Source organism: Sinohyriopsis cumingii, unplaced genomic scaffold (genome assembly GCF_028554795.1).
Source record: "Sinohyriopsis cumingii isolate HCF-2022 unplaced genomic scaffold, ASM2855479v2 utg000069l, whole genome shotgun sequence".
NCBI lineage: Eukaryota > Metazoa > Mollusca > Bivalvia > Unionida > Unionidae > Sinohyriopsis > Sinohyriopsis cumingii.
Window position 1 is genome coordinate 1632073 of NW_028315867.1, and position 10371 is coordinate 1642443.

The window sequence follows — 10371 nt, forward strand, 5'->3', positions numbered from 1 at the left end:
AACGTCGACACTGGTTTGCAAATATCACAACTTGATTTTAAAAACCTGTATCCGATTTATTATTTTTCGTTGGAACATCTTGATTTAACGAGACAATCCGTCGTTGATATACACTTCCGAGCTCGTATAGCCCCGGGTGGTGCCGATTATAGAGCGGTTGCTGTCATTCTCAGCGATAAATCAATGCTGCTAGAAGGTGTTGGTGGACGAATGAGAATCGTTGATGCGCCAGTGGAAAACATGTAATTGAAAACACAAACGCGTTTACAATAAAAATGTCGTATAGTGTTGTCGGCGTTACACTAACTGATGGTCAAGTCAAGAAATTACGATCAAAGTCCGCTAAACAATGCGGGACCACAATAACGCTAAAGCCGTCGCAGATGGCAGGTGGTAATCATAAGATATCGTTGACGGCGCGTCAAATAAAACATTTCAATGATGCAATGAAAAATAAAAAGGGTATTCAAATAGATTTTTCATCCGCAGCGATCAAAAACATGGAAAAGACCGGTGGGATATTTCCGCTGTTAGCTGCGATTCCAGCGTTGATTGCCGCGGCGGCCCCAGCAGTGGCGAAGGCGGCAGCGTTAGGAGCCGTTGGTACCGCGGCGGGAATGGCATTGAAGAAGGCAACCGGGAAAGGCTATAAAAAAAAGAAACGAGGACGATCCGTAGCCGGAAAGGGTCTAAGACTACCGGGAACCCCGTGTTCATGGTACTCGGGGAAGGGTCTAAGACTGCCGGGAACCGTTTATTAACGCAAGAGTCTATGACTCCTATGTCTAATTTTGATTTAATAGATGCCGCCGACGCGTTATCGCTAAAAAATTTCAGAGGTGTTTTATGAGGGATCAATTACCGGCGGCACCAAGGAATATTGAAACAGGTATAATTAACCTCGATAAATCCTCCGGAGCGATGACTCATTGGGTTGCATACGCGATTGATCCGCGTGCGATCTTCTATTTTGATTCATACGGGTTAGCCCCGCCGAACGAGTTCATGCGGTATATCCGGGCGTGTTCAGCCCCGGTTTTTTATTCCACGCTGCCAACACAGCAATTAAGTGACCCACCGATATGCGGCCGTGAGGTATTGAACGTACTCGCGGCGATTTCATCATCGCGAAAACCACCTCATGTGGTTGTAAACGAATGCACTAGTGGGGTCGTAGAGGCCCGGCGGGTTAATTGAAAACACCTTTTTTTTTTACAATAACGATGATTGATATTTGGGGACGACCTATCTCGGCGCTGAAAGAATCCACGAAAACGCCCGCCACCGATGACATAAAAAAACTAATCGAGGATGAAATCGCTGAAACGTTGAACCTAACCAGTGTTGACCCAGGTGAAATAGTTGTATTTCAAGACCGCCAGGATAAATTAAAATCCAGTAATGTGTCACTCGACGATGTTTTAATACGACAGCGTGATGCCGCCGAGAACACTATCGCGTTGTATACCAGCGACGGACGACTCAAACCGGGTAAACATCTATCGACAATAACGGATAGGGTAACATTAGTCCAAGACGGTTTTATATGGTTAGATAGATCGGTGACCGAACTTGACGCGCAGGTGAAAAAATCTGTCACCGAGGTGGACAAATCTGTCACAGGTATGCAACTCACTACCGCTAGTTTTTTTGGGACCCCGACGGTAACCGAACCAAATCTTGCAGGGATAAAAAGTACTATTTCGGAGTTTACAACGCTGTCGGGCCAATTTTACACGTTACGAAAAAATGTTAACAGGATCGATGACAACTTTGATAAATTCTTTGGCAAAAAAAATACCAAGCTGGATGAAATTACGACAACTATAAATGATATCACTGCGTATGGACAGGAAATAAGAACAATCAAAACTGATGTTGAAGCGAACAAAGGGAATATAGACGCGCATACGGGGGAAATAAGAACGATCAAAACTGATGTTGAAGCGAACAAAAAAAGTATGGACGTGTATGAAGGGGAAATAGTAACGATCAAAACTGATGTTGCAGCGAACAAAAAAAGTATAGACGCGAATACAGGGGAAATAGGAACGATCAAAACTGATGTTGCAGCAATCAGAACTAGTATAGACGCGCATAAATGGAGAATAGAAGCAATCGGAACTAATGCTATAGCGAACAAAAAAAGTATACACGCGAATACAGGGGAAATAAGAATAATCAAAACTAATGTTGTAGCGAATAAAAAAAGTATAGACGCGAATACAGGGGAAATAGAAACAGTCAAAACTGATGTTGAAGCGAACAAAGGAAATATAGACGCGCATACAAGGGAAATAGTAACAATCAAAACTGATGTTGCAGCGAACAAAAAAGTATAAACGCGAATACAGGGGAAATAAAAACAATCAAAACTGATGTTGCAGCGAACGAACGAAAAAAAGTATAAACGCGAATACAGGGGAAATAAAAACAATCAAAACTGATGTTGAAGCGAACAAAAAATGTATAGACGCGCATACACAGGAAAAAGGAACGATCAAAACTGATGTTGAAGCGATACAAAAAAAATGTAGACGCGTATTGGCGGGGAATAGGAATAATCAAAACTGATGTTTCAGCGAACAAAAAAAGTATAGACGAGCATACATATGAAATAGGAACAATCAAACTTGATGTTGCAGCGAACAAAAAAAGTATAACCGAGAATACACGGGAAATAGGAACGATCAAAACTGATGTTGCAGCGATTAAAGACAGACTACCTAGAATGACAGAGCAACTCGAAAAAATGAAAACACCTCATGGGAGCATCGGCAATAGCGTATACACGGTTCAACACGGATCATTCGATTGGACTCCTACGCATAATATAATAAATATCACCGCAACTGTTAAGGGCATTTATCGATTGACATTGATTTCAGCGATGCAGTTTAATATATCATCGTCGAGTTCATCCGGGTTTAACAATACAATATCAACAATCGTTGACAAGGATGCAACCGAACGGTTTATAATTAGAGCCGTTGATAGCGGTCTATTTAGGACAAACATTACATGGTATGTGGAATTCGTGGTGATAATTTAAGTAAGTAATTGAAAACACTAACTCTCTTAAAATAAAAATGACCACCAAGGTAATTGAATCAGAGGTATCGCCGACGTCACATCAATATCGATTCGATACCGCAAAAGAATTCTCCGCGAACTTGAAAACGCTTTCCGAACAATACCGCGTAAAAATAAAAAAATACCGCCGAAAAATAACCACCATCGACGTGGCCGTGTACTCGGTGTCCGGTATAGTAGCTGGTACCGGTGTCATTTTATCCACGGTGACCATGATAGCCCCGATCGCTGTTCCAATCGCTATCTCCGCGGCGACAACAATTGCTGGAGTCGCAATCACTAGAAAGATATCATCGTGTTCTCAGAAAAAACTCAACGAGTATACAGTAAAACATCAAATAGTATCCGACGCGTACTCGAAATTATCCGGGTTGATCTCGTTGTCGATTGATAATTCGTTCATATCCGATGTTGAATTCTCCACGATGGTCCAGTTGTATGGCTCCGCGATGTCAAAAATCGAAAATTTTCAACTGGAAGCCGGAAACCACGTCGCTGAAACCACTTCAATGGGCTTAAAACATTCTCCTGAAAACAAGCAGGTTGTTAATATTCGGTGTTGAAATTAAACACTAAAAACAGCAAATAATAATAATGTCGCTGAACCCCGAAGGGTTTCAATTACTTCAACGGATCGCGGAGAACACCACTCCGGTACAAACAAGTATGATATCGATAACGTCAACGAAACCCGAACTCAGTGTGAACTTCCCATCACCGGTTCCTGTAAAGGAAATAGCACTGGCAAAATTGCGAGTATATCACAGTTGGCCTAATATCCGAGCGGACGCATTTAACGGACAACAACCTAATAACTCGCTGGTTTTTGCATGGACAAATAAACCCGATGGAACCCCAGACTGGAAGGAGGTTACAATACCAACTGGGTCATACCAGATAGAACAAATCAATAAAGAATTTCAACGCAGGATAAAATCGATCACAGGAAAAGAATCAAAAATCGCTATTACGGTTCATGAACCGACGTTATCGTCGACGATTGAAATAAGCACACCGGGGTATATGGTTGATATTTATAACAGTTCAATAAGAACCATACTAGGATGGCCTAAGAGTTCACCTCATGAAATCCCCGCGGACTTGCACACGAATGCGCAATCGTATCATGAAATTAATCCCAGTTATCGAGATGATTTGTCTATTATCAAAAACACGTTATTACCCAGCAGGTTTATATTTCAAGACAGGAATACCATGCAATGGTATTTTCCGTATAAGGAAACTCCTGAATCGTCCGCCGTGGTCACAGTTAATTTAAATGATATCACTGGTGCGTTTGCCGAGATTAATCGTAATTATCAATCACAACTAGAACAGCTGCGGAAAACAAAAGCACGAAAGCACGTTGAGGTGTTAAATCAACTTATATCAGACATGGAATATATTAATGAACGAATCGTTAAGACAACATCTGCTAACAGCGATGATAATAAACAAAAATTCCTAACCGAGTATAATATCACAGAAGCCGATTTACCCGATTTCAAGTTTCCAGGATACAACGCACCAGAACTAAGAAAATCTCTTAATGATTTTCTCGCCCCATCAACTATCCTCAGACACGATAACGGAGAGGATGGTAGGCATATTGCTCCATACAACGTAAATATTACGTCTGTGATAGCAATCAATCTAGTGTGTGATGTTATCGAAGGGAGTTACCAGGTGAATACCAAGCAATCAAATCAGGCTCAACAGGGGTATATCCTTTATTCATTTTCACCAACAGCCCATCCGGGATTTTTAATCGTTGAGAGTCCAATTAATCCGGTCTATATGCGATGCCATAATCGGTTTTTAACAAGAATTAATTTCAGACTTACCGATCAGTCAAATAACCTAATTGATCTACAAGAGGAGGAGTTAGTGATCACTCTGTTTGTAAGATCATTGTAAATAGCCACTTAGCAGCAGAGGGGGCGATGACATCAACGCGGTCGTCGCGCTTTTTTACCGGACGCTGACGACACTGGGATCGGCGCGCAGAAAGTATATTAAACTAAATGACGTTCGATTTACCCCCCGACGGCGACGTCGTTTTTTTTTTACCAGGCGCTGACGACACCGGATCCGCTGAGTGCAGAAGGTATTAATTAAGCCAAATGACGATTGGACAAAATGTCCGATTCGCCCCCTCTGCTGCTATCTATGGAAACTGCAGTTGGAAAATTAACTCTAAATTCTGGCTTAGTCGAACTTACCGAGATCATCATGGTTCTGTGTGGAACTGTGTTTGTTGCGATTTGTTGAAGTAATTCCGACATTATTAATATTTGTAGCTTTAATATCAGCTTGGTTATAAATTTTAATCATTGATGAAAATTCGAAGTCGGATATAGCCCGTCACCGAGACTCTCCGATAGCAACGAGGATAATTTCGAGTACGCGACCGTTGCTGTGTGTAATCTGATTACGTACTCGAATAATTTTTCACTCGTGCACGAACATATTTTTTTTTTTTGCAATTATATTAAGGACACCTGCGATTGTTGTTATCTTAGAAATAAAAATAGTTACAGCTATCGGTGCCATCATTGTTACCGCGGATAATATTATGCCGGTTCCATCATCAGTGGCTGATACTGAATAAACAATTACATCAACGATAACTAGTCATAGTCGATATTTTTTATTTTTCCCCGTGTACGTGTCAATGATATTTTTTCAGCGAAGACTGCCACTCACGCGCTTGATTGTATCTGTATTGAGTTTAATCACTGGGGGTACACATTATATTTTATTTGGTAAATAACTGAGGTGACTCAGATATAAATTCCATGCACCACCAAAATGATGTTGGCGTTTTTTGTTTTTTTTTTATCAGTTTCTAGCGTGAATGTTTCTTCGACTCCTTTATTTAATAAAACAGTCAAAAATCCGAAAAACCTATCACTGGGATGTCGCCAGGAATATTCTTCAGTAATTATTCTGAATCTCACAGAACTAAAAATATATAATCTATGCACGCCAGTGATCGCTGCGGTGTATTTAAGGGTCTTATTTTCTGGCGATCATGTTGATGATCCATTCGATGTCGCATATACGACGTTGTTAACCTGTGATGAGGTTATTCCAGGTGGAATGTTAATAAAGCCAGTTTTTTCACTAATTCCTGGAATTAATAATTGAACTTATTCAAACACGTCAATGTTGGTCTTGATATCAGAGAGTTTTTGTTAATTTCATCGATTTTTCTGGTAGTTTCAGTAGCAGTTTCATCGGTTTTTCTAATAGTTTCATTGATTTTTCTGATAGTTTCATCGGTTTTTCTAAAATTTTCATAGGCTTTTCTAACATTTTCATCGGTTTTTCTAATAGTTTCGTCGGTTTCTCTAATAGTTTATTTGAGATTTGTGAAATCATTCACCTGAGTGTTATACTCGGTCCGTCGAATTATATCATTTAGTTTGATATTACTTGTTTTTAATTTTCCGTGTTGATCCTGAAAAATAACAACCTCATCTGGATTTATTCCTGACAGCGCTAAAAGATTGTTAATCTCGTCCTTTGTTGCATACTTCGACAAATCCAATTCGGGTCTTTTTTCAACATTCCCGATAGCCGAGATCTTCCGTAAATATTAACCATTATTTATAAGTGATTGATTTAATTTATCAGATCTGTACTCGTGAACGACTTTACGATATGGTTTAGTTGATTTTGATAATTCATCAAGAACATGAATTACTTCACTACCGCATATCGGATGATCGGTTAATGTTTGTGTTGGTAACGTTGAATACCAAATTGGAGCGTTTTAATGTTTTGCATAATTTAGAAATTCCCGAGGTGGCGCTAACCCGTACAAGTCAAAGTAAATAATTTCACGTGGATTTATCGCGTAAGCAATCCAGTGTGTTCCAGGACCGCTGCTGTTATCGAGATTTATAATACCGGTTTCATTATGATTCGGTTGTTCCAGTAACTGATGCCGCATAAATAAACCGCTGAAGAATTTTATTTTTTAATTTTTTAGCGGCATCTGTTAAATCAAAATTTGACATTGGGAAAATACTTAGCGGATCTTTGGGTACCACGATGGCGGGGTTCCTGGTAGCCGAAGGCCTCTTTCGTACGATGATGACGGGGTTCCTGGTAGTCTTAGGCCACGTACTTTTTTCTTACCATATTTCCCTCCTGTTATTTTTTCTGCTATTTTGCTACCGGCGTATCCAGCAGCACCTAATGCAGCTGCTTTTCCTATTGCTGGAGCAGCAGCGGCTACTTTTGCAATTAATGCTGGTAATAAACAGAGAAATTGTAAAAAACCACCTACTTTAATCATATCTTTGATGGCGCTCGGGAAAAGATCAGTTTGAATCCCGATCTTTGCCGATTTTACCTTACTAAAAATTTTTGTTGAGTTTTAGTTAGCGATAATTTATTTGGACACCTGTTGGAAATTTGGTTGTGTTTTAATGTTGTTTTTGCTCCACAGATTTGTGTTGTCTTTGATTGAAGTTGTTTACCTGACCCGGAGTCAGACTCACACTAACATGATCGTATGGCATTTTATAATAAAGCGATTGATATAAACTAATCTTACATTTTTTCCACTGAAGCATCAATGACTCTCATTCGTTCACCAATACCTTCTATCGCTAAGTATAACAGCAATTGCTCTAAATTCAATAGGAGGGTTATTTATCAATTTACATTTGAAATATACATCAACGACGGATTGTTTTATTAAATCAAAATGTTTTAGTGAAAAATAATAAATTGGATACAAACTTGTAAAATCTAATTGTGATATTTGCAAACCAGTTTCTGGGTTTTGATCTCGTCCTATATAGCTCAGAAAACAATAATATGCATGTGCTACTGAATTATTCTCAAAATTTAATGATACCTCCTCAGATGGTTCCTGATGTTCATTTATTCTCAGTGATACCTCGGTAATATTATATTTATCAAATACCATTGAATTATCTAATTGATTATTTAATCGATCAGTATTTTGAAGAGCAATAAAGACATGTCTTGCTGCAGAAATACCTAGCTGTAATGATATGTGCCAAGTAAAATCACCATTTGCTCTACTGTTGATACTATCAGTAATTGTTGTTAACCACGATAATACTGATTTACCACCTTGATCCATAAAAGAAAGTATTTTGTGTTCTTCAGATATTGATGGAGTCATCACTGGCATCCATAATGTAAGTTTACCAGCAGCACCAACATCTCTCCAGATAGCATCATTACTATCACGTGTTCGATGGAGAACAACAGTGTGTTTGGCTCCAAAAATAACCTTTCTAACATCTCTACAAAATCCAAATATGTGAGATAATGGAATTGCACATGATAACTGTCTACGAAGACCTCTTAACATCTTTCTACCCAAATCCCAAATTATAATTATCATTACCACCTGTAACTACTGGAGAAACATCAGCATCAGCGTTATTAAGGGCATGTCTTGGTCGTCTTATAGTATATGGCTTGGAATCAGCATGATCAGTATTATCCTTGGCAAACATCATACTCGGACCAAGTATAATCATATGAATACCTTGCTAGGCCTGTAATCATTGTAGCAATTTCAACATTATCATGAATTGACTCAATTTCTTTTCCATCAATCATGTATATGGCACTCTTAAATATTGCCATAATACCATTATTAACAAAGCCAGCTGTGTCATCGGCTCCGTATGGTGTATTAGCGGCGACGTTTGTTACATGTTCACCTGCAACTTCAATAAATGCCTCACAGGGTAGAAAATATCTACTTGTATCCTGAACTCGTAGTTCAACTCACACCTCTATGTTTGGTTCAATTACATCACATGAATAATGTTGATAATCTCTCTTTGATTCATCTTTACCTACCTGTGCATTCATGTCGAAAGCTGGGTCGGACTCTCGTCTAAACATTTTATTTAAATTTGTTATCTTATTAAACGAAGACCACTTCCGGATATCAGACTCGTATTTGTTCGTTCAGCTTCTCGATTCATCAACTCTGTTAGGTTTTGATTTTCTGCCTCTTGATTTATCAACGCTGTTATTTTTTTATTTGCTGCATCATTTATTATCTTATTAACATCACTAGGCAACACAGAGGTGCTAGGCAATTTGACAGAAACAACATTAGCGCAAGTCTTCACCTGTTGTTTTTTTCGACGTATTAAAGTTTATATTCTGTCTTTGATGGTATTAAACGCTTTACTAGCAATATTACCAACAGCAGCAGTGGCTTTATCACGAATGAAATCCATCGCTTTCACTGATAATTGTTTTGCGATAGGTCCCGCTTTAGGAGCTATCCTCGTGACAAACCATTTAACATAATTACCAAATCCATCTCCGTAAGTAACTGCATACACTGGTAACCGCGAGTTTATTACTCGAACAGGCATATGTCTACGGCGGTTTTCGTGTATAATCATTTTATTTAATTATTTGTTTATTCAACAACTAGTCACTGTACTCGTCAACAATTTCATCAATGAGATTTCGATAAACACTAATATTCATAACGCCGCCTTGAAAAAGTCTTCTGCAGATATCAGTTGCCGCGTTGATTATTTCTGATGAATTATTTCCAGCTCGTTTTCCTACCATAAGAAATTCTAATCGTGATACATCATTGACAACATTATCAGGACAAATATAACTATTTCCGAAACCACTACCAGTAGCACCTGGAAAAGATTCTGGTGATGAAATATCAGAGAAGACTGGTATTCGTTCAGGTTCATCACCATAATAATATGTGGGTGGTGTAGGTGATAGCAGCAGAGATAGTTTTGGTTCAGATTGTGGTCGTGAATATGGTGGTTCTGGAGATCGTGTTCGTGTATATGGTTCAGATTGTGTTCGTGTAGATGGTACTTGAATTAGTCTCGCTCTCTCTATGTACACACCACCTATAACTATTTTAAACCCCGGATCATCTAAATCAGCATCTTTTGAGTTAGATGCAAAATATACTGCTGGAACCCATTTTTTTTGTATTGCTTCAATACATTCTGGTTTCAGATAAAACCTTCTATGTTTATAACTATGTGCAGAAAGATCAATTGCTTTTTTCTTATCTTTAAAAGTATTAAAAGCATCTTCGGTAAATAAATTATCAGGAAATGATAAATGGTGACGATAATTCATGTTTTTTAGAGATAATGTTTACATCGTCGAGGTTGTTGTTCCACTTTTTCAAGTTATTCTCCAAATGTGTATGAAGAAGATAAAAGTTTACTTATAGGTCTTTTTACTTCTAATTTCTCATTACCTTTTTGTGTTGGTTCA